This window comes from Delphinus delphis, chromosome 9, assembly GCF_949987515.2.
Source record: "Delphinus delphis chromosome 9, mDelDel1.2, whole genome shotgun sequence".
Lineage (NCBI taxonomy): Eukaryota > Metazoa > Chordata > Mammalia > Artiodactyla > Delphinidae > Delphinus > Delphinus delphis.
In genome coordinates, this window is record NC_082691.1 from 77,426,643 (window position 1) to 77,449,658 (window position 23,016).

A 23,016-nucleotide genomic window follows, 5' to 3' on the forward strand; every position below is an offset into this window, starting at 1 on the left:
TCAAGTAAAGGTATGAAAATACACAGTGTATATTGAAATGCCTAGAAAGTGCTTCAGTGTATTGAACTGAAAAGTTTCCACGTATATTTGAAATATTATTTTCATGTGAATACTTCTGGCATGCATTTTCCCTCTCAGAACCATAATTCTCATTTTACAGCATTTTAAGACATAGATTATAGATATTATCAAAGGATTTTGTAATGTGTATGCACATATTCATATATATGCATTTTCATTATGGCTGATAAGTTATGCAGTGTTTTAGAATATCAGGGCTGAAACTGATCAACTCTACAAAATGCAGTGGAATGATATTTGCAACATATTTAAGTTTCTGCGTTCATAGTTTCAAATAAAGAAGCAAGTGACTCTTACCACACTTTTTTTAAGAAACTACAGATCCCATCAGGCAATGGGCGCATATTCATTAAATACACAGAGGGCAGAGCAGTATCTGATGAGATTGATGGTCACCAAGGGCTGGTTGCATTAGAGAATTTTGGGCCCCAATTTCCTTTTAGAATTCTTTTCTTTATTATTTTATTTGGTGGTAATCGTGTTTTGCCACCAAAGGGACATATTCTGAATTAATATTGTTCTTTAAAATAAAATTTAAGCTAGAATTAAGATTTTTAGATGATTGAAGAAAGATATGACATTACTAATAATGTTAAACTGCAGAAAAGTAGCAGCATTTATATATTAGAGTATATAGTAAAGTAAAATGGTAAGAGCCTTTTACTTTTATGAGTTCTTAGATAAGCCAAGTAGTGATGTTAGTGCCCTTTCTTCAGCTTTATGCTGCTTTTCTTGCATGGTTAATCAGTTCAATAGGATTTGGTAATGGCTGTAATAGAAAAAGTTATTCCCAAGGCTGCTTTTTAAATTTTGTGTTTCAGCCTAATTTAATTGCCTTCTTTAAATGACAATGTGGTTAAAGTCAACTTAATTTTATTAGACATATTGTGTTGAACAGAATTCTCATGTTGTCCTATGGCTAACTAATGGAATATTTTATATGTGAAGAATTTTGGGCTAAGTCAAGAAATTATGTTAAAGTAAAATATAATGACTTATGATTTTGATTTAGTCTCACATATTTTTGAAGGCCTAATAGTGGATTTTCAAAAATGAATCAGTGAAAATTCTATAACCTATTGTTTATATTTGCCTTTTATCCTGTTGGTAATTTTGTGACACATTTTGAAGAACATGCAGAATACCTTAGCAGTGCAGGTGCTTAGTTGTAACCAAGAGGTTTGTGTCTTGTTGTCTTTATGTCATTTGAAGTCTTTATTAAGGACAGTTGGATAGTATAAATCACTATCAGGACTTCAAATTAAAAGTACCTATGAATAAAAAGAGGACTCTATGTTAAGAGGAAATGAAAGAAGTATTAAAAGGAAATATATTTTTAAAAATTAGGTGTCTGTGACAGTGTTTTTCATGAAGTATCAGTAAGTCATTTTAATACTATATGCCCTCTACCTGATTGAATTTAAGCATTGTTACAATGAATGTTGATGAGATGCTAATTTCATCTGGCTAGAAATTTCTATTCTAGACTTGAGAAGTTAGTATTATTTTAAAACTTGTTTTCTGAAATGACTTTCAAATTTTTATTTTATTATGAAATCTATTTTTGTTTTCAGGAAAAGATGAGGAATTGTTAACCACTGATGACAATTTTTATTATATAAATAAAATGCTTAGAAGCATCTGCTTCTTGAAATGAATTAAGAAACTAAATCACAATACCTGAGTAAAATCTATGAAATGGTTTTAGTTCACGTGTTCTGAATGTTAGTATGTAAGAAAAATTAAATACACACACTTTCTCAGAACTTGGAAGTAAAATGGGAGTTACTTCTAAGACTTAAGTTCCACTATAGATGAAAATTTTAATTTTCAGGAAATTAAGGTAATTAATGATCCTGGTGTAATATAGCAGTCATGCTTTAAAGATGTAGAAATGTTGCAATCAAGATACAACCCATTTATCGGAGAATATATGCAAACATTTAACAAAGCATATGCTTTATAATGTAGCAAAGTTTTCTCAAAAATGTCTTCTGTTTCTCATCAAAATATATTTTAAATGTATTATACTTTTCTGAAAAAATAGATTAAAAAAATCCTGCCTTTTTGGTGTCTTAACTTTGGTTGCATTGTGACTCAATAGCTTCATTTAAGAATAGAAAGTATTAACAAAAGCCATTGCTTGAATTTATTTTTTACACTGTAGTCTTATACGATGAAGTGTAAGATACAAACTTTTTGGAAAATACTCAGTAGTTGCAGCTAAAATCAATCCATGTCCGATAGATGACCAGGAATTTCCCATTACAGTCAATGAACTCTTTTTATGTGGCTGTTATTTTTAATGGAGCTAATATTCATCAATTAATGATAATAGAAGTGAAAATGCAATCCTAGACAGTGGTGTTTGAAAGTTCCAGCTCATACAGACATTATCTACATGAAAAGAAAGGGCCAAGAATTTTGTAATTCAGGACTGGCAGAATTATCTGCTACCTCTCAGGTCATTTTAGACAATATTCAGTTGGTTTTTCGGTCTGAAGAAATGAGTGGGTCTATTGTGTATTCATCTAATCATTTTTGTGCTCCTTGAAATAGCATATATATCATTATTCCATATTTTAACCATGCTCGTTACATAAGTAATTATTTAATTTGCTAGTAAAGTGAATGCTTTAAAATATAATTTGAAGTCTACCCATTTCCTATTAATTAAAGTATGAAACATCAAGAGCACAATTTTAGAAATCCATGAAAGAATGTCAGAAAGGTTTTTTTAAAACAATGTTTAAATTGGGTGGCCCTGTATATTTCTTCCTCCATTCAGTCCTTTCTTTCTGAGCATACTTGTTGACCTGCACTGGGCCCTGATGACCCTTTTACTTCCGGCCTCCCTCTTTTCTGCAATGTAACCTCTAGTTACTACCCTCAACTGCCTTGGGAGAATAAGAACCTGGAAGTCCTCTTTTGTCTTAATGACCTCTGGGCAGTAACATCCTGTTGTTATTTTTCATGTAGGTGGTAGTACTTAAATGGTGTCAAATTTAGGAAATTTCCAAGCATTCACCCGTAATCAAAAACGATTTTACAAACATATATTTAGGTTCAGTTTACCATTGAACCTTAGGCTCATGACTTGTGAATTAGAAGAGGTACCAGGTGGCACATTAAATATTTGGGGAGCTATTATTTTAGGCAATACCTGCATTCTTGGTTTCCCTGCAAACCTGGGAAAACAAAAATTTCATTTATAGTGTACATTCATCAGAAACAAATATGGTAGAATTATAACTATGCTCCTAGAAAACTTAGTGTAGTTGTCTATTTATAAGACTATCAAAACTAAATCTATAATATTTTAATTTTGATATAGTTGGTAAATTGCTATTTTAAGAAACAAAAAAGCAAAATACTTTTACTGTAATTTTCCTAACAATGTATGAGGAAAATTCCTCTTTTTAGAATGGCATAATTTTAGGGGGATTATATATTTATATAAAATATGTCATATGTATGTCATATATGTTCTATTTCATATAACATACAAGTATGCTATATATCCCATACAACATATACATATATTAACTGTGTTGTATATGTTATATACTTTATATAGTACATGTTATAAAGTATATATTATTAAAAAGAAGAAGAAACTTTGAAATATCTTCCTTCTGTTCATCACTATTCTGACTACACAGCTTTAGGGAATGTTGGGAGTGTATCTTGTGGAATCATTTATGTAGAGACTTCTGGTTTACCCAGCAATACTGAAAATGGGTGGAATTATAGTTTCTCCTGTGCCAGCACCTATGCATGAATATTGCTAACGTGTTAATCAAATACATCTTCACGAGGTGCCGGGCCGGGGGGGCGGCAGGGGGACCAAAATTTATCTTTTGGGTGAAGAGCCATTCCATGAGTAACATCCATTTTTCTTTTGGCATACTATACCACATTTTTTACAGAGTTCTTTATAGAGCATGTTAATTGATGAGAGCTGAAAATGAACTTTTAAAGAGATGTAGAAAATGTGATATGTATTCCTCCTTTAGCATTACAGGGAACCAAATCTTAAGTGTCTTCATTTTGTTTTAGTCACCATTTGAATTAGAGATAATATTTGATGTGACGTATGTATGTTTTGAAAGTGTGTATTCACCCAGCTTTCTATGTCTTTTTCTATAAGCCTTTGCTTGGTTGCAAGACAGAGGTATGTCAGGAGGAGATGAGATGTGTTCTCCTGGCACGGCATCCTAGAAAAGGGACTGGTTTCTAATTTTCAGTGGGTCTGTTATGATTTTTTTTTTCTTTTCAGGATTTCCCTTTAGAATACAGATAGACTTGATCTTATATATATTTTATTTGTATAATTACTTCATTTAATTCTGATGTCATGTATTTGTCTAAACTTTTCTCCCAATTATACTCATCTTTGAAAACGAGTTCATGAAGTTCAAATTTCTTATTCCCTAATTTCTGAATTCCTGGTGGAAGGAAACTTAGCTGTTGTCTATTTAAAATCCGTCATTTTACACATACACAATTGTTTTTGGCCTGCCCATAGTTACACAATTAAATATCAGTAGTGCTTTTTGAAATTTCAATTTTCTACTCTTTTTTTTCCCCTGAAGACCTTAAAACATTATCTAGAAATGTGCAGTACTAATTAGCTGGGGGTTACTGCAGATGCTCAGGGATAAGAAAGGAATAAGTATGTTCTTTATTCTATTATTTTAATGCATTTCTCTCCTAGTTCTACTCTCTGTGACTCACTCTTTCCACATCCCTCAGTATCACTGCTAGCTCTGCATTTATTCATACAGTACTGGAGTTTATCATGAGGTGCCCAGTTGATATAACGCAACCCTGTGTTTCTCATCTGGTGAACTCTTAGGTCATTTGGGGGAAAACTACTTAATAGTGAAATTTTACCTGGCCTGATGGAGAAGAAAATAAATCAGTTACTTTGTCTGAATTATCTATAAAGGAGTTGGCCTGTTGATTGTTAAAAACTGTACAATTTAACTTCTCTCTCATTGAAAGAAGGGGAAAGGTGAAAAGAACTTTCCCTGAAAAGGAGGTATGATTCTTCCTGCAGAGCTGTAAAAATGATTTCACTCTTTTATTTCCCTACTCTCCATGTGTCTTATATTGTTTTCCGAGCATGAGTATATATATAGAAATAGGCATTGTTCTCCCACTAACTTCAGCAGATAGATTTGACGGTGTGAGTTATGATCTGGTATTGAAAAGAAACCCAGGGTGAAACACCATCTCTACACATTTCTGTGTACATTTGCATATCTCCTTGCATTAGTAGATTCCACTGGATTTTTTTGCCCTTTAATTTTCTCCTTTGAGAGCCAGTCTTTACACTGACCTTCTCCATGAAGCCTTCTCAACCTCCCAAGCCTACATCTTCTATAGTTGGAATTACACTTGACATTAGTAAGTGCTATTTTTTTATATAATTTATGGTTTTACTTCTTGCCTGCCTAACTACATGGAAAGGCTTTTGAGGTTTGGGTCTATACCTTTTGGAGACTTATTACCTGGTTACTGTGTTGCTGGTCATGCTGTGAGATGATACATGCACACCATGGAGAGCTCCTTAGCCATGGACCAGTGCCATCTCAACATTAGCAAGAATCGACTAATCTAATCACATGCTTTGTTCAATGTTAACAAATTTCAAGTTTTTTTTTTATTTGAACACTTTGTCTTTGAATGCACTACAATCCATCCTTTTTATTTTTCTCTTTTAACTAGGGAGGGCTGTAACTCATTCTTCTCTGCAAAGGTTAGAATTAATGGCTGTCGATGGCTATTTCCTTAATCAGTTTGCTTTCTGGTGAAGGCTGGGTAGATTGCAGGTGCCTCTGGGAAGCATATGGAGATATGTTATAATGTAAGTGAATCTGCACAGAAACGTACTGCCTTCTCTTTCAAGTTCAGTCCCCTATCTAAATACGAGTAGCCCAAGTGACACAGTGGGTCAAAAAGATACCTGGGTGACAGTCACTAGAAAGGTGTTCTCTTTCTTACCCAGTAAACACAAATTGGCACTTTTTCCTTTATTCAGGTGCACTCATTTCTGCATAGAATGGAATTGTTTAAAAATAGAGAACTATTGTCTGTAAATGACACATGAGATAAATGTATTCTCTGTTCAGGAAGAAGTTTTCATTCTAAGCGATTAAAAGGCAGTTTTACAAAATGTAAGTATACATGTAGATACCTATCCTGGCATGGTGCAATCCATTTTGCGTTGGAAGTTTTGACAAGTCTGTTATGTAAAGAAGATCATAATCATAAGAAGTGTGCGGAGAATAAGTGAGTTATCAGAAGTTAATAATGAGAAAAAATAATGTAAAAGAGTAGGAAGACAGTTGAAATAATGTCAAATAGAATGGGAAGGTTTTGTTCTAAAAGTAAAAGGTCTTGTCTTTTTTGCTCTTATGTGGGCCTGATTCTTCCATCTTCCTCACTTTCCTCACTTTTAAAAATACCAGTAATAGTGCTTTGGGAAACCCAAAGTCTCACCAGTAACTTATGCTCTTAGGAAATCAAAATGTGACTCATAGTGTTCAATTCCATTTAACAGACTTTGGTTGATCATTTACTGCCTGTCATTGACCATGGCAGTAAGCATAACTGCTAACTTCCAGACCTTAAGAACTGTGTATTCTAGTAGGAGAGGCAGAAAGTGAACACAGATATATAATTCCAGGCAGTGGTGGGTGCTATTAATAAAATAAATCAGGGTAAGAAGTGTGCTGTTTTGTATAGGGGACAGACAAAGCCTTTCCTAGGGGAATATCTGAGCTGATGGCTTTCTGAAGGGATGAAGGGAGTCCTGTGAATATCTGGATGAAGAGTTTAGAAGAAGAGAGAAAAGTACCAAGACCACAAGGTGTATTCTCCCTAAGGCCACTGTAATTGAAGTAAAGCAGGGGAGGGGCTTCGTAGCAAATACTGTCTGAAAGGTTGTTGGGATGAGATGATGTAGGACATTGTGGACCACAACAAAGATCTTTGGTTTCATTTGAGACATAATAGACATTAGAGAGTTGTGAGCATGGTAGGGATGGGATATCGTTTCTATATTACAAGATTCATTTGTAGAGTTGAGAAAATTCTGGGTGATGTTTCTTAGTGTGGATGGAAAGGCCATCAGAATTAGGACCACCTGGGACACTTACAAAAATGTAGACCCTTAGCAGCCACCTAAAACAATTGAAATAATGTCTGGAGGTGGGAACCATGACAACTGCATTTTCACTTCTCTCATAAAATTTTAAGAACCAGTGATTCTTAAAATTTCCAGTGATCTGGAAGATTGTATGTTGAGGATAGCTCTGATATTCTAATCTGGGAATATTTTTGATCTTGAGCTAGTAATCTTTTGAAAGGAGGTTAAAATACACTGTTTAAAACAATGACTCTTTGATCCATGGGTGAATTGAAGTGCATTTCTAATATGCAAGTGGGTTTAATTTCTATATAATTTTGTAATTTGTCTGTAAATAAGGGAACACTGAAAAATGACACTTTGGTACTTGTTTGTTTATTGTACTGGCCTCCTATGGCAAGTACTTGACATCCCTTAGGCATTATATACATATTCCACCTTTCTCTCTTAAGAGAAAACTAACTTTTCATTGGTCTGAAGAGCTTTATTCCATTTCCTTGATAACAGATAGTTGGCATATGTTCGTGAGTATGCAAAGTTCATCATACAGTCTCATGTGAATTATTTTCATCTTTTGTCCTTAATTATTTGTCATTCCTTCTGGCTGGGATTTGGGCTGTGGAATTTGCATTGAGAGAGACCTGTGAGGGACAATAAAAACTAGAGCTGGAGATGAAAAAAAACCAAAACCAAAACAATGATCTAGACGAAGTAGCAAAAGTGCTAGTTTTTAATATTACCTAATGAATATATATGTAGGAAGATAGATAGAAATTGAATAATCTTCAGTGTAGGTGATAAATGGATTCTTTTTTGCAAAAGCCCTATCTTATCTTGTGCCAAGGAACAAGGTGATGTGGATAATGGACATTAGTACTACTCTTCTGCAGAGCAACTAGAATAAAGACGATACAGCTGCTTCCTTTCGGGAGTTGGGGATTGTGAGCTTTTAAACTTACTGATTTCCTAAACTGTCAGGCATGGGTGGGCTGAGCTTTCCTCAGTGGGGGCAGAAGCTAACTGGCCAACTGATCATAATGAACATAAGGAATATGGAGTCTTAGATCGGGGTCTGTGAGTTAGGGAAAAGCTTATGAGAAGCCAAGACAGCACCCAGCGTAAAGTCAATCTAAATCTCATGAGACCAGAATTTTCTTAGAGTATATTTTTTTCTCTTTTTCTTCTTTTTTTTTCTTCTATACAAGCAGAAAATTGATTCAAAAGGATTTACTTTTCAAAGAGGATAATTTTTAATCACATGTCAGGGATTTCAACTGTGGAGGACCTAAATATAGAAAACAAATTACTAGTGCATTCTTAGATTATAATTGAGCATAAGGGAAGTTTTGTGTAAAAATCCACAGAATGGCTGATTTGATGTTGAGCTTTTTAATTGGCTTTTCATGGCTGCTAGCCTGTCCAAAATGACGTCATAGTCTTTCCTGGTAAATATAGGGAAGTATGTAATGAACGTTTTCCCGTGAGGTCTAGGTGCAAAGAAGGGTCTTGGGAAAGGTTGATTGAAGATTCCTATGGCCAGGAATTGAAATTCACTTCCTGCCTTGAAGGATGCTGTCTGATTAGCTGTGGCTACAGGATTTCTGGTTATTAACTTTGGTAAAAGTAGGAAACTTTTGGTCAAAAGTTATGATTCAGTCATAAAAGTCCTGATAAATGTAATCTCATGGAAACTTAAATGTCTCTTAGTGTCAAGATCAAGAGACCTGCCATGACATTTCGAAATCTTGGTTTGAAGTGAGATTAGTTAGATGATGCAGGTTTATTCCAAGTCAGATAAATAGGAAAGACAGTTTTATCAACCCTCTGTAATGCCACTTTTGCTGAACAAAATATATTTGGGGAGAGAGAAAAAGGGAAGGAGGGAAGGAGAGGGAGGGAGAATATGAATGAATGAATGAATGTGTATGTGTGTAAGGAGATAATCTGACTTACAATAGGGCAAGGAAGAGTCTAGATTTATTGGGCCCATACTTTCTGGCAGGCACCACCTCCATAGACATAGCAGTGATATTTTTTCATACCATGCATGGGCTGTCCTTGCTTTGCCACATTTTCATTCCCGTTGTCAAGAATGATCAATGAAAATAAGTTAAATAATTATTCAATAAAATGGGAGCAAACCAAAATACGGCCTCTCCTTCAGAAACATGTTTTAGTTCACACAGCTAGAACTGTTATTTAAAAAAATCAAGCAAATTCTTTTAGTTAAAATAGGAAGCTGTAACCAAAACCAATAGAACATGTTTGAGAAACAAGTCTGAATTTGGATATGAAGTTCTTCTAGGAGAAAATCAGAGAATATTCAACAGAAATTCATGATCCTGATCAGGTACCCCAGTAAAAGAATCTTAGGCTTCTACCAAAGATTGGAGCCAGACAGAAACATCAGACAAATACCACTCGCACCGTGCTTCAAAGTTCTGACCTGCTACTGAAATCTGCAATATTTAAAAAAATGGATTTAAAAATTTTAATCCAGAATATATTTTAATTGGGTCTATAATTTTTGTTCACTTTTATTTTAGTTGATTTAGAAGAATCTTTTATTGAAGAGCTACACATGCAATTTATTTTTAATAATTTGTTTCTGAGCTCATATTGTATTTCTGTTCATTTGCAGTATCCCTAGGAACCAATTAAGAAAAACAATCCCTGGATCAAAAATGATCTACCTGTAGCCTTGTTGTGTTTAAGGTGCCTCAATATGCCTGCTGACAAAAGTTCTCTCTTCAGAGAACCTCAGACTTTAGTTGAAATCTCTCCTGCAGGTTTTATAACAATGCCTAGAACATTGCTTTGTGGATCATGGATGCTTAATAAAGATTTTTTTTTCCTTTTTACTGTAGAGTTAAGTGTCCAACCCACTTTAGGTACTTATATCACTCATAATACTTTGTAGCTACTTCTCTCTCAGCTACACACATTCTCTGACACACAAATATCTGCATACAGAAATAAAATTCCCGCAGATGCAAAGTCTTCAGCTCAACGTACATTAAAAAATTACACATGAAATAAATGTCTAGAGTTTTGACATGCTGATTTTATTCCTCTGTAAAACGGTTCTCAAAATCCTTATTCACTTTCCTTAACCTTCTAAAGAAATCCTCTACATTTCTGTATTATTTCTCTCATCTCTGTGCTGTTGGCTCATAGCTATACCTATCTATCCTGGGCCATTGTTCTGAGCGTCAACAAAAATTTCCAGATTTATGTCATCAGGAAATATTATGGCCTTGGCTTTTATAGACAATCAGCGTAAGAAATGGCCATTTAGAGAATATTTCCAAATCTAATGCAAAATCATTAGACATAGACTATTGTCTAGCTAGCACGTTACTCACTATCCCATGTACTAAGAGCTATGGAAGTGTACATGTATATTTTTTTTCTTGTATGCTAACTCCATTAGAATTTAGAAGTTTCCTGTGTGACTGGTGAGAAGAATTTTCAGGCATGTCTAGGGTCACCAGTAATGGATGGCATGGCCAATTAGTGATGTCAGCCATGGTGGGGCACAGAGGAGGCTTTTGTTACGTGGCATAAGCAGCCTCAGTGGCAGAAAAATGCAGAGTGTATTCTGGGCACAGTGCATAGATTCCTTTGGCATTCAAATATCTGTCTAATGTTGACTGAACAAAAATCTGGAATTACTTGTCACGTTTTAAATCTTAATAAATTCTGCTCTGAATTAATTTGAAAGTAATTATTGTCACACAAATAATAATACCTTCACTTATAAGTTATATTTGTTCTCATATGTGTATGTTTTACTTTTCTCATGTGTTTTGACCCTCATAAGTGATCAATAAATATCCTTGGAATAAATGAAAGTAAATTAAAAATGTCTTTCTGAATACAAAAAAATTCAATTCATATTTGTGAAATTAGAGAAACAGTTCTAGCAGGAGGATGGAATAGAGATTGAATTAGATGACATTTGAATCTTGTTTTATGGTCTTAACACTTGAGCACCCTAAATAATCTGTGATACATGACATATGACTTTACCTCTCTATAACATTGTTCTCTGTAACTGTCTCTCACCATCACCTTAGAATTGGTATTTATTAATAATCTATGAAATTGTTGTACATCAGGTGTTGCATTCAGTTGAACATGCTGGAACATTACTGTTTAACAGAAAAAAATATGATGCCCAGAAAAACAGAAAAATAAATGCACGGTCATATGCAAAACCTAACAAATAAACATAGAATCCAGATTTCATTTAACTCAATTTATTGACTATCCCTATGTGCCAGACAATATATGCTTGGCACTATGAAGAAAAGATATAAGTATGAAAGAATAATTTCTATGCAGAACTGGAATTTTAAATCCTGGCTCTTCTCACTGGCTGACTCTACAGAGCCTGGATGCAGTTTAAAGATATATTTGTGTTTGCACTGTATAAGATGTGTGAAGAACTTTTTAACGCTCTGAAATGAGTGATTGTTTGCCTGGGTTGGAAAGAACAAGAGTCAATCATCAATTCTTGTAGTCAAGTTAGAGACTGTGGAGCAAATGAAATTACAAGGGTATTTGAACAGGGTTATTCTCCTATCGGGGCCTCCTTTCCTCCTTTGAGGCCTGTCCTAGTAAATAGGAAAGAATGGCTAGGATGCATGTGAGCTAACTTTTGAGTTCTGTAGCTGTTGGTTTTCTCTTAATTTTTTTGTGGGTAAAATATAATTGGTATTTGCTTTTTTCCAAATGGTTTAAGAGTGCCTGTATCCATTGTAGTTTCAAATGATTCAAAACATCAATTTATAAATAGTTTAGTATTACCATTGAAAATATTATAATATTTGCTCTTTAATATAAATATGTTGATTCAGAGATAAGTACACTGAAATATATTAAGTCTTTACGTGTTCTATATTTTGAAAGACCCATTTCTATAATAAGAAAGCAATTAATTTAAATATTACCTCTCAATTTTCTTAGTGCTTTTGCTTCCTTTGTTCTAATTAACTTTTACTTATTTGCAGCGATATCCAAATCCCATTTGATTTCATGTTATTTGCTTAAGCCATCATACTCCATGAGACTTACATAAATTCAGTAACATGTTCATAGATACAGACATTTAAGTGAGATTTTTCAAACAGTAGTTCTTTATATTCTTAGAATCATAGAATCTTGAAACTAAAAACTTCTTGTAGATCACCTGGCTCAAACTTCTACCAGTTGAAAGCCCCTCTTTCTAATGTATTCTCTATATTTATATGGCCTTCTATGAACTTTTCTGAATAATCTGTGTAATTGGAAGTTTAAGGGAGCACAACTCACGTTTTTATCAAGTTTTAAAACGTTGAGCTGACATGGAACACTTTTCTCTATCACTGGTTTATCCAGATTAGGTTTTAGCGACAGAACAGAATGTTTTCTTTTTCACATCTTTTCCAGGGCTGTACTTGAAGAGAGATATCATGGCCCTCCTTAGGCTTTTCTCTGCTAGGGTGACTTTCTTAAGTCATTCAAACTTTGTCATGTAGTGTGATTTCTGGACTCCCCTCATTGCCTTGATCTCAGATATCTGAAGTTGATCTGACTGGAAGAAAGTACATTGAGGTCATGACCTACAGTGACACTAATACTGTGTATCTCTGAATAGGGCCTAAATGCAATGACTTCTACCGATCTTGCGGTAAAATAACAGGTCTTTTATTTTTACTTGAAGTGCTATAAAACGTTTCTTTCTTCTCTTTCCTTATACTGTTTACTACTTGAGCATAAATTCTATCAGATTTTTTAAATCCTTGCGAAATTTCATTCTGTGAGCTAATAAAAGTGCATTGTTTGAATGTTAACCTAGTTACATGGCTCAGATTTCTCCATGCATCTGTTTAATTGTATTATAAAAATGAAACAGAACACACAATAGACAATGTTCTTCTGGAAAAGCTATGTAGGAGTCCTTCTCATCAATGGAAGTGTTTATCCATATCATTGTACCTGAAAGCATCTACCCAGTGCAAACAGACATTTAAAATCCAGTAGGGAAGGGAGAAGAGAAGGAGAGAGTATATTAAAAAATCCTAATTGAATTGTTCTAGCACCCACAGGCTAGTCTGGTTCTGTTTGACCAGAGGCTGAGGTTCATTCAGGTTTCTGATGATTTTTCCCATCACTCCCTAGGAAGATCATTAATAATGAGCCTATTAAGATAACTGGGATGGAGAGAGGAAAAGGGTCAGACATGCAGCTTTCCTGTTCCTCCTTATTTGATCAGATTAATTCCATGACATAAAAAATGGAGATGATGATGATCATGGTCATCATCATCATTATAACAGGAGCTCTCATTTAATGAGTAATTACCCTGGGTCAGGCACTACACTAATCTCTGCTTTACATACATTGTTTCTTATAACATGTGATTCTGCAATATAGGCTTTGCTTTTATTTCACAGGTAAACAAAATGTGACTTAGAAAGAATTGATTAGTTCTGTCTCCAAAACATGTACACTATCCTCAGAAACACGTAAGTCTAGAAATTATTTATATTTGTCAAGTAACTAGTAGTAGGACTGTAAACTGCTTTTCTAGAGGTAGAAATGCTGTAGAAAAAGGCTTGGTTCAAAGTGTGTCAAGACCAGCAATGACAAAACTAGATTTCCTGCTCTTGAAGTGTATTTAGAAAGACTATTATAATAGACTGTTCTAGCATGTGTTGTTTGTGATTTGCATCGTTCCTAATTGAAGTCATTCAAGACGAAACCTAATCCTTAACACAGTCATTCTAAAATAGTTTAGTGAAAAGGTGGGCAGGTTGTGGAGCCTTGTTTATTTTATCTTATTGCAGAGGGAAAAAGAACCTCTAGGATGTTTTCTAACATCTTCTGTTTGAAGTTATCCAAGCATCTTTGAAATGATACATGACTGGATAAAATACACATTCAGTACAGCAGAGAGGATTGATTGTGTCACTACTTTAGAAATAGACTTTATATTGGCTACAAGAAGTTAGTTGTAGGGGCTTCCCTTCCCTGGTGGTGCAGTGGTTGAGAGTCCGCCTGCCGATGCAGGGAACACGGGTTCATGCCCCGGTCCGGGAAGATCCCACATGCCGCGGAGCGGCTGGGCCCGTGAGCCATGGCCGCTGAGCCTGCGCATACGGAGCCTGTGCCCCGCAACGGGAGAGGCCACAACAGTGAGAGGCCCGTGTACGGCAAAAAAAAAAAAAAAAAAAGTTAGTTGTAGACTTTCATCTGACTTGCTTATTAGTATGTCAGTGGTAATGAACATATATAAGTCAGAAAATGATGCCAGCTTACACTTGATAAATGGACAAACAATATTTTCAACAATCTTCATCTCTGTTTCTTCCTGGAAGTAACTTATTACGTTATCTCTGATTTATAAAATCACTAGATTATTAGTGCCTTAAAAAATAAACAGGTATGATTACAAAGTAAATATTTATAAAGACATTTTCATGTAACTTAAAATTTAGAGACAACATACATTCAGGTTATAATGAGCATCTTAGAATGGTTTCATAGTTTACTAAAAATTAATTAGGACTTGACTGAAAGCCATTCCTATGATGAAAAATTTATAAAAATCATTAATGTGGTGAAGATTTCCAAGGAAACTATGCTTGTTAGGTAAACACTATGGCCTGTTATTGTGCATTTCACTTCTCTACATTTCTATTATGTATATTGTAGCTATGTACATAGATATGTACACATACATACATACAGAATATATTTGAGAGGCATCTATGTTTATTTATCTTGTACTTTCTCTCTTGTATTAAAAACTTTTAGAGGTCAGGAACTGTATCTAACTTAATTTGATCCAGCACTCTGGGCATTGAATACATTATTTTGCTGATTTTTATGTTGGTTTTGATTAAAATATGCAGTATACTGTTTATAAAGGGAAATTATCTCAGCTTGGAGATAATGATTTTCAATATGTAGCACTCAGAATTCATATTGAAAACAAGGAAGCAAACTCAATGAAACATCAGTTTAGTTCAGCTTTGGCAGCAAGAATATTAAAATGTTCTGTTTCAGTAGCTATTAGAAAATATCAAGATTCTATTCTTTCATTTATTCAGAAAATATTTGCATTCCTACTCTGGGCATGCTCTTGCTAAGTGTTAGGGATACAAAGATGAATGAGGCATAGTTTCTGCCTTGAAGGCATATGCGACAGTGTAGTCTCTCTCTCTCACAATACACACACACACACACACACACACTCTCACACTCACACACACATGCACATTACAATGTGAAGGGTACAGTAATAAAGTTATGCCAGGGAATTATAGGAGCCTTGGAGAGGGACACCTAATCTAGCTGGGAGTCTCATAGAGGGCTTGCTGATAGTGAGTCTTGAATGAACTACTTAAGGATGAGTATGGGCTCTTAAAAGAAATGAGGATGGAGGGAATAACAAAAGCAAAGGTCTAAGTAGGGTATTTTAGCAATAATACGAATATTAGATATTATGTGTTAGTATTTACTATGTATTAGTAATTGTGCTAATGGTTTTACATGGATCCTCTAGTTTTTGTCGTACTATAACTTTATAGAAATTTGCAATTTCTATCAATATTTTGCAGATGAGTTAGTACAAACTCAAGAGTCCAAATATGGGCAAGTTAGGATTCAAGTGCAGGCATCCTGACTCCAAAATCCCTGCTAGCAAGCACCTTTATACAGCCTTGACTTTTGGGTTGGGATACTCTCAATGCTTTAGAGTGGCTATAAACTGCTCCCCAAAGAAGGATTCACAACGATTGGGCTGGACTCCCTACCGTGAGAGTTCATGGAAATTTTTGAGGTAAACACTGAATACTCAAGTATAACCTAAAACAATTGGACTTCTTTTTCATGTGCAGTACTAAAGACTTAATTCTGTTTTTCACACATTGAAAAGGTTGGCATAACTCTTCTAGTGCTGGAGAATTTATCTGTAGTCATTCAGTATTCTTTTGACAGGTCAGGATTGCATTCGTGTACAGTATCAAGAAGTGTAAGTGTTGCATCTGAAGTTGACATGTCTTCCAATTCCTGAAAGCTGTGTTTAAAACAGACTGTTTTGTTCCAACTGACGTGTTTGAGGTCATGCTTCAAATGTGGTGACTTGTCCCACAACATTTTCAAAAAGTTTCAAAGTGCTGGATCTCATCAAGTTTAATTCCTAGGACCATGGAGAAAGGAAATCTCTATTTCAGTTTAATCTCTTAAAAGTGGATTCCTGATTTCAGATATTTTTTCTGAGAAACACTTCATCCTAATGACTAGCTCCATATTATCCTTCACTTTTAGAAAGGCAGAACTGAATATGTGCCTATAGTGTGATCATACGGGAATATTGATTATTTTTTTGAAGAAGCCTCTTTTAGTCCATAGTGAAGTAGTCTAAGAGTGAATTCTTTATAGTCATCCTAATTATCTGGGTGGTGCTCATCATATAAATTTGGAAGAATACTTTAAATGCGATACTGTACTATACATAGTTACTGAGAGAAGCAGTGTTCCAATACTTAGAGAAATGAAGAATCAAACATTTGAAGTAGTCTTTGGATCTTCTGGCTAGGTCAGAAGAAACCAGAGCCAGAGCTGGAAAAGAGACATCATTACAAAGAGCCAACTGGGCTTCCCTGGTGGCGCAGTGGTTGAGAGTCCGCCTGCCGATGCAGGGGACACGGGTTCGTGCCCCGGTCCGGGAAGATCCCACATACCGCAAAGCGGCTGGGCCTGCGCGTCCGGAGCCTGTGCTCCTCAACGGGAGAGGCCGCAGCGGTGAGAGGCGCGCGTACTGCAAAACAAAACAAAACAAAACAAACAAACAAAAAAAGAGCCAAGAAAGAACAATTAGAGTTCCCAAACACTAAACCTTCCATCCAGTTAGCAATTATTTTCTAAGAATTGTTTAAGCTATTGGTTTTTAAAGAATTATAACTTTGGTATGATAAGGAGACTGATTCCATTGTTTTTTATTAGTTGAACACTCTTACTTGACATTTATATTTCCATGATGCCTCTTTTAAATCAGATTATTTTTAAATAGCTTCTCTGCATTAATCTTATTTTTCAGAAACTCTATTTTTTTTAAACATTTCTAGTCATGGCTATTTTATGAATAGCTATCATTTCCCATGGAGTTTCAAGCCTCCTGGTCTCTAACTGAAATCTTTTGGACATTTTTCTTTTTGTATTTTCTAAATTTGTTCTGTTGAGTAAACATTTTTAAATTAATACTCTTTCAAAGTGTGTTGATACACGAAAATCTAGTTCAGTGTTATCCAGTAGAACTTTCTGTGATGGTGGAAATGTTCTATGTCTTTTTTATTCAAAAGAGTAGCCACTAGCCAAGTGTGTCTGTTGAGCACATGCAATGTGGCTAGGGTGCCTGAGGAATTGCATTTTTAATATTATTTAATATTAATTATTTAACATTTAATAAGTCGCACGTGGCTAGTAGCTACCTTGTCATGTAGAGCAATTCTAGTTACTATATTTTAAGTGTGTGGCTAGTAAACTTTTGTATTACTAAAGATGTATAATTGAGGTATTAATTTAGAAAGGCAAGCACATCGTAAAAACGTCTCTATACACAGGTATCCCAGGCTTCTACAAGGACTGTCTTCTCCCTAGGTAATTTTATCGTAAAATTAGAACAATCACCAAAAATGGGAAACTCATTTAACTAGGGCACCTCGACCATGCTACTGTGCTACGATGTTGTTGAAAACAAAAATAAGTCTTCACATTGAGAACAACTGGAAATATGAACTATACCAGTCCACTGACTAAAATTTTCTGGCCGGGGCTTCCCTGGTGGCGCAGTGGTTGAGAGTCCGCCTGCCGATGCAGGGGACGCGGGTTCGTGCCCCGGTCCGGGAAGATCCCACACATGCCGCGGAGCGGCTGGGCCCGTGAGCCATGGCCGCTGAGCCTGCGCATCCGGAGCCTGTGCTCCGCAACGGGAGAGGCCACAACAGTGAGAGGCCCGCATACCGCAAAAAGAAAAGGAAAAACAAAAAAAAAACCCCAAAAAACAAAAACTTCCTGGCCACTGATACTTTTCAGTCTAGCTATTTAGTGATTGATGAGTTCGTGATTTTAAATTGAATACTCAGTGTGATTCAGATGATGGATGATTGAGAGTACTTCCTTATCCAGCCATACATTTCTGGTGCTCCTGCTAATAAACTCTAAAAATAAGTGTAGAGAACCAGCACAAAAAAGTTTTCTGAGAGAAGGATGTTGATTTAAGCATTTCTTTTCATTTCTGCTTTGATGAATTCAAAACAATATATGTCAGAGCAAAGTAGGGAATGTTTCTAAAGCCTAATCTTGGAGAAAACACACAGAGGATTAAGATCCATTTTTATTCAGCTCATGCACAGTAATAATTGAGCACTGCTATTAGAAAGTATAGCTCTTAAGCTATGTCCAATACGGCTACTGGCTCTTGATCCAAGTAAAAGGGTTGAGGACAGATTCGCTGGTTAATGCAACATATATCGTTTAGCCTTACTTGTTATTACTCTTTGGTTCTGTTTCATCTCGTTTTCTTAGTAATACTTTGTACTGTCAGTAAAAGAAATAGGCAAATGCCATTCATAAACAAAAGTAAATAAATGAGTTACAATCAGTGAGTTAAGAGTTTGATAAGGAGACTGTCATAGCTTTTACACTTTTGTCCTTGTGTGTGTGTGTGTGTGTGTGTGTGTGTGTATGTGTATGTGTGTGAGAGAGAGAGAAAGAGAAACTTGCATGAGAAAATTCTCCTGGATATCTGAGGTTTTCACTATCTTGTTATTTTATTAATATTCACTCATTTTTAAACACCACACTTAATGTAGTTTAGACTTAGATTTAGCTATGAGTAACAGAAAACCTGAAATTAAAATGGCTTAAACAAGAGAGACATTTCTTTATTTCTTAAATAAATGAAGTCAATATTCCAGAGCTGTTTTGGCCATTTCTTCATCAGAGACACAGGCTTCTTTTATCAGGTTCTCTACCAAGTTCAACACATGGCTTCTACCTTAGGGTCAAGGTGGTTAATTGAGTTCTAGTTATCACATCTGCATTCCATATAGTAAGAAGAAGAAAAGGAAAAAAAGCGGGCAAAGTCTTTATAGATGTCTTTCGAGAGATTTCTTAGTAGTTTCCATAGGCAATTCCAGGCCTGATATGACCATGTCTCCCTGTGAGGTAGCTCATCCAGGGGTTTTTGACAGAAGAGATGAAACATTTAGGTTCCAGTAGTAAGATTTCCTTTTGAAGATTAATGCTGAAGTATTGACAGTCAGTAGATGACTTTCCTGCCTTATTGTAGAAATAGACAATTATTTTGGCACATACTAGAACTATGATATATTCAAAGCTCTGCAAATGAAAATCCAGAACTGGTTCTCTGTTGCAGCAAAGTTGGCATTAAGGAAGATCCACAGTAAAAGGGGTTGGTCCCGTTGAGGGAAACATTAGCGGTCCCAGGCCCTAATAAAGATATACTTGATAAGTGACAAACTTCTTTTAGAACAGTTTGGAAAAGATTCACTTCACTAGATTGAATTAACTTAGAATGGACTAATTCATGTTAGTAGGACATTTATGATTTTATAATTCCATTGTATTTTGTCCAGAAAATAAGAGGCAAGTGATAAAACTCATAAGAACTCCTCACAACCAACAAGTATAATAACTAAATGGTGTTTCCACAACAAGGAATCATAAATTTGTATAATGTCCTTGAGTACTGGATTTGCATTCTGATGCTGAATCATATTGTTTATCTTTAAAATATATAATGAACATGGATATTACTCAGGAAAAAAAACACTGAGTGGTGAACATATGCTAAGATTATATTTTCTTTTTGATTAAGTTATTTGTATAGTGACTGATGCATTGTGAAATATTCTCACAAATTTAACAAAACAGATTAATTATGGTTAAATGAAACTCTTCATTATCATCCAGGAACTTAACAGCTAAGAACTGTTCTCCCCCATATACTCCAAGTTCACTAAGCTTCCGATATCCACAAGTGAACTTCACATTAAGCACAGTTTCTATGGCCATTACTTTTTGAGGGTCCATGAGAATGGTTTACTTACTTTTAAAGTAACAGGAAAAAATGAACTTTTAGGTAAAAATATTTTAATATTTAATATTCATGTATTCATATTTATACCAACACAGTTGTAAAATATCATTTTTAATTCTTTAAGGGAGGAAGGCCCCACAAAAGTTATAATGTCCCCTTGGATAGCCAATAAGAATCTGAAGAAATACCTCCATTGGACATGAAGAATTGCATGTAACAATCACACAATAACACATAACAAACAATAACTTAAGCTTCTATAGTATTAACTATGGAGCCAATGCTCTTGTGTTTTATATTAATTAATTCATTGAATCCTTACAGCAAGCTTCTGAGGCAAGTATTGTTATTATAAACATTCCCATTTTTATGTGGTCGATGCCACTCTTTCACTTCTAGGCAAGATCTGGAAATATCTGCTTCTGAGCAGTAAACGTAAAAATGCTACAGCCACTGCATTGTTATCTGCTTAGTAAAGCAATGAAGTAGAATTAGTCATCAAGTGAACGTTGAGTTTCTCCCGCCACATTTACCAAAGATCTCCTTATTTGGGGGGTGCATTACCATCCAAGAGCTTAAACAGGCTTTAAAGGGTTTTTTTCTGCTGCCGTAGTTGTTTCTGAGCTTACTGAAATGTTAGAATGATTTCTGCCAATTTATTAAATCCTGGAGTCACTTACTTTCTTTATAAATAAGAACTACAAAAACTACCACCATGTTGGCTCCAATTCCATGGCAGCTCAGTTTCTTCAGAGGAATGTGGTAACCTCTGAAATTATATTATTTCAATGTTATCTTTGCTGGCAATAGAATATGAGTTTTTCCAACTTAGAAATTTTGCTTGAGTTATGCACATAAAGGCAGCATTTCTATAAGCTAAGATTCAAATACGGACTATAAATTGAAAGTATATTAATTAATCAACAAAAATGACAGAAATTGTGCTGCCGTCATGTTTTGCATAACCCCACCAGTGCTTACTTGAATAAGGGAACAGGGCAAACTGAAACAGGTAACTAGATGACTATTTCTTACTAAAATGCATGTTTGCTAGAATTGTATGTATAATTTCTGTATTCTTGCATTACTTGTTTCATCGCTAAATATGGCTTTAATTTACTTGTTGGAAGTTAGAACAAACTACACACAAGCTAGTATTTCGACATGTTGCTATTAGATTCTTTCTATCTTATATATTTATATATATGATATATATATAATACAGAGAACTATTTGCCTAGTTAATTTATCTGCAATAACCAGTATCACTAGTGAAGACTTCCTATATGTTCAAACCAGTTCTCTCTAACAACTTATCTAGCTATATTATTACTGTAATAAAATGAATTATTGCATATTCTATGCACTTTAAATAATATTAATTAATACACTAAGCATGCTATTAAAAAGGGTCTTAAATGTTTCATGTATAGTTGAAATGTTTGGATCTAAAAGAGTGATATAAAAACAGCTTATTAATTTTATTCTACCGGAGAATATAACGTCTTTTTGTTAGAACTCATGCACAAACTGTATTTAAAAGCATATTTCTGAACTAAGAAATATGGAATGTCTTTTAACCAGAAACCATCCCAGGACCATAGACAGTTTATCAGAATAAATCATATATTTGGAGAGCTTGAGTAGATTTTAGAGGGTACCTCATCTAATGCTCTCATTTTACATATGAGAAAAATGAGATGCACAAAGGTGAAGTGATCTTTACAAGGTTGCTCAGCTGTTTAGAAGCAGAGGTAGAGTAGAAATGAAAAACAAGATATTAGAACCTCAGTCTCCTCATTACTATCCTTTACAATACACTTTGCTACCTGTGTTACGTGTAGTACAATTCAAAGTTCTGTTGCTAATATATTTTACATTGTTTGGTAAACACATGTTATAAAGAAAAGATGGGAGATGTATATTACAAGTCAAAATGACTTGAGAGCTGTCTTTTGGCAATAAAATTTCCATAGATTATAGCAGGGAGAGATGAAGCAATTACTTCATGAAAGAAGATACTGTAGTTTTTGAGAAAGAGTAGATGAGGTTTATTCCCAGAGATCTATGAACAGACTCACCTATAATTGTGAAAAACACAGCTAGTCTTCCTCTGTGGATTATGAAACAACAAAATTGGGGATCTTTTCCCACAGAAGTTGAGAATTGCATTTCCAAACAGAGCTACTATTTACTTTTTTGGAATAAGAGGTTTTAGAGGTTAAAGATCAGATCATTAAATACTTGTCCTTGAAAGCTCAGAAAAGGCATTACAGTCAGGTTTTCATACCCATGGGTTCCACATCTGATTGTACTATGCCATTTTATATAAGGGACTTGAACATTCTTGGATTTTGGTATCCACCGGGGTCCTGGAACCAATTCCCCGAGGATACTGAATATGTTTGCTTATTGCTTCTTGATATTCTACCAAGGACAAAGTTTTGATTTTGGTAGAATTAGGGGAAATGCCTTTTATGACTTCAACCTCTTTTTGGACATGGCAAGATTTAGAACTAACTTTCATGGATATTCATCTGGAGCAGGAAATATAAGTTCAGACTGTCTTGCTAAGCATCCTGAGGTGGGTGAAATAGAGAATGTGCCTTTCTACTCTCATTCTGAATATATATATGTGTGTGTGTGTGTCTGTGTGTGTGCATAC

The 23,016-nt window shown here is 34.9% G+C and overlaps 1 protein-coding gene across 1 annotated transcript in view; it reads left to right on the forward strand.

Annotated features, from left to right (window-relative positions):
* Positions 1–23,016, forward strand: part of KCND2 (potassium voltage-gated channel subfamily D member 2) — a 468,413-nt gene that overhangs the window by 1,455 nt on the left and 443,942 nt on the right. The gene's annotated exons all lie outside the window — the stretch shown is intronic.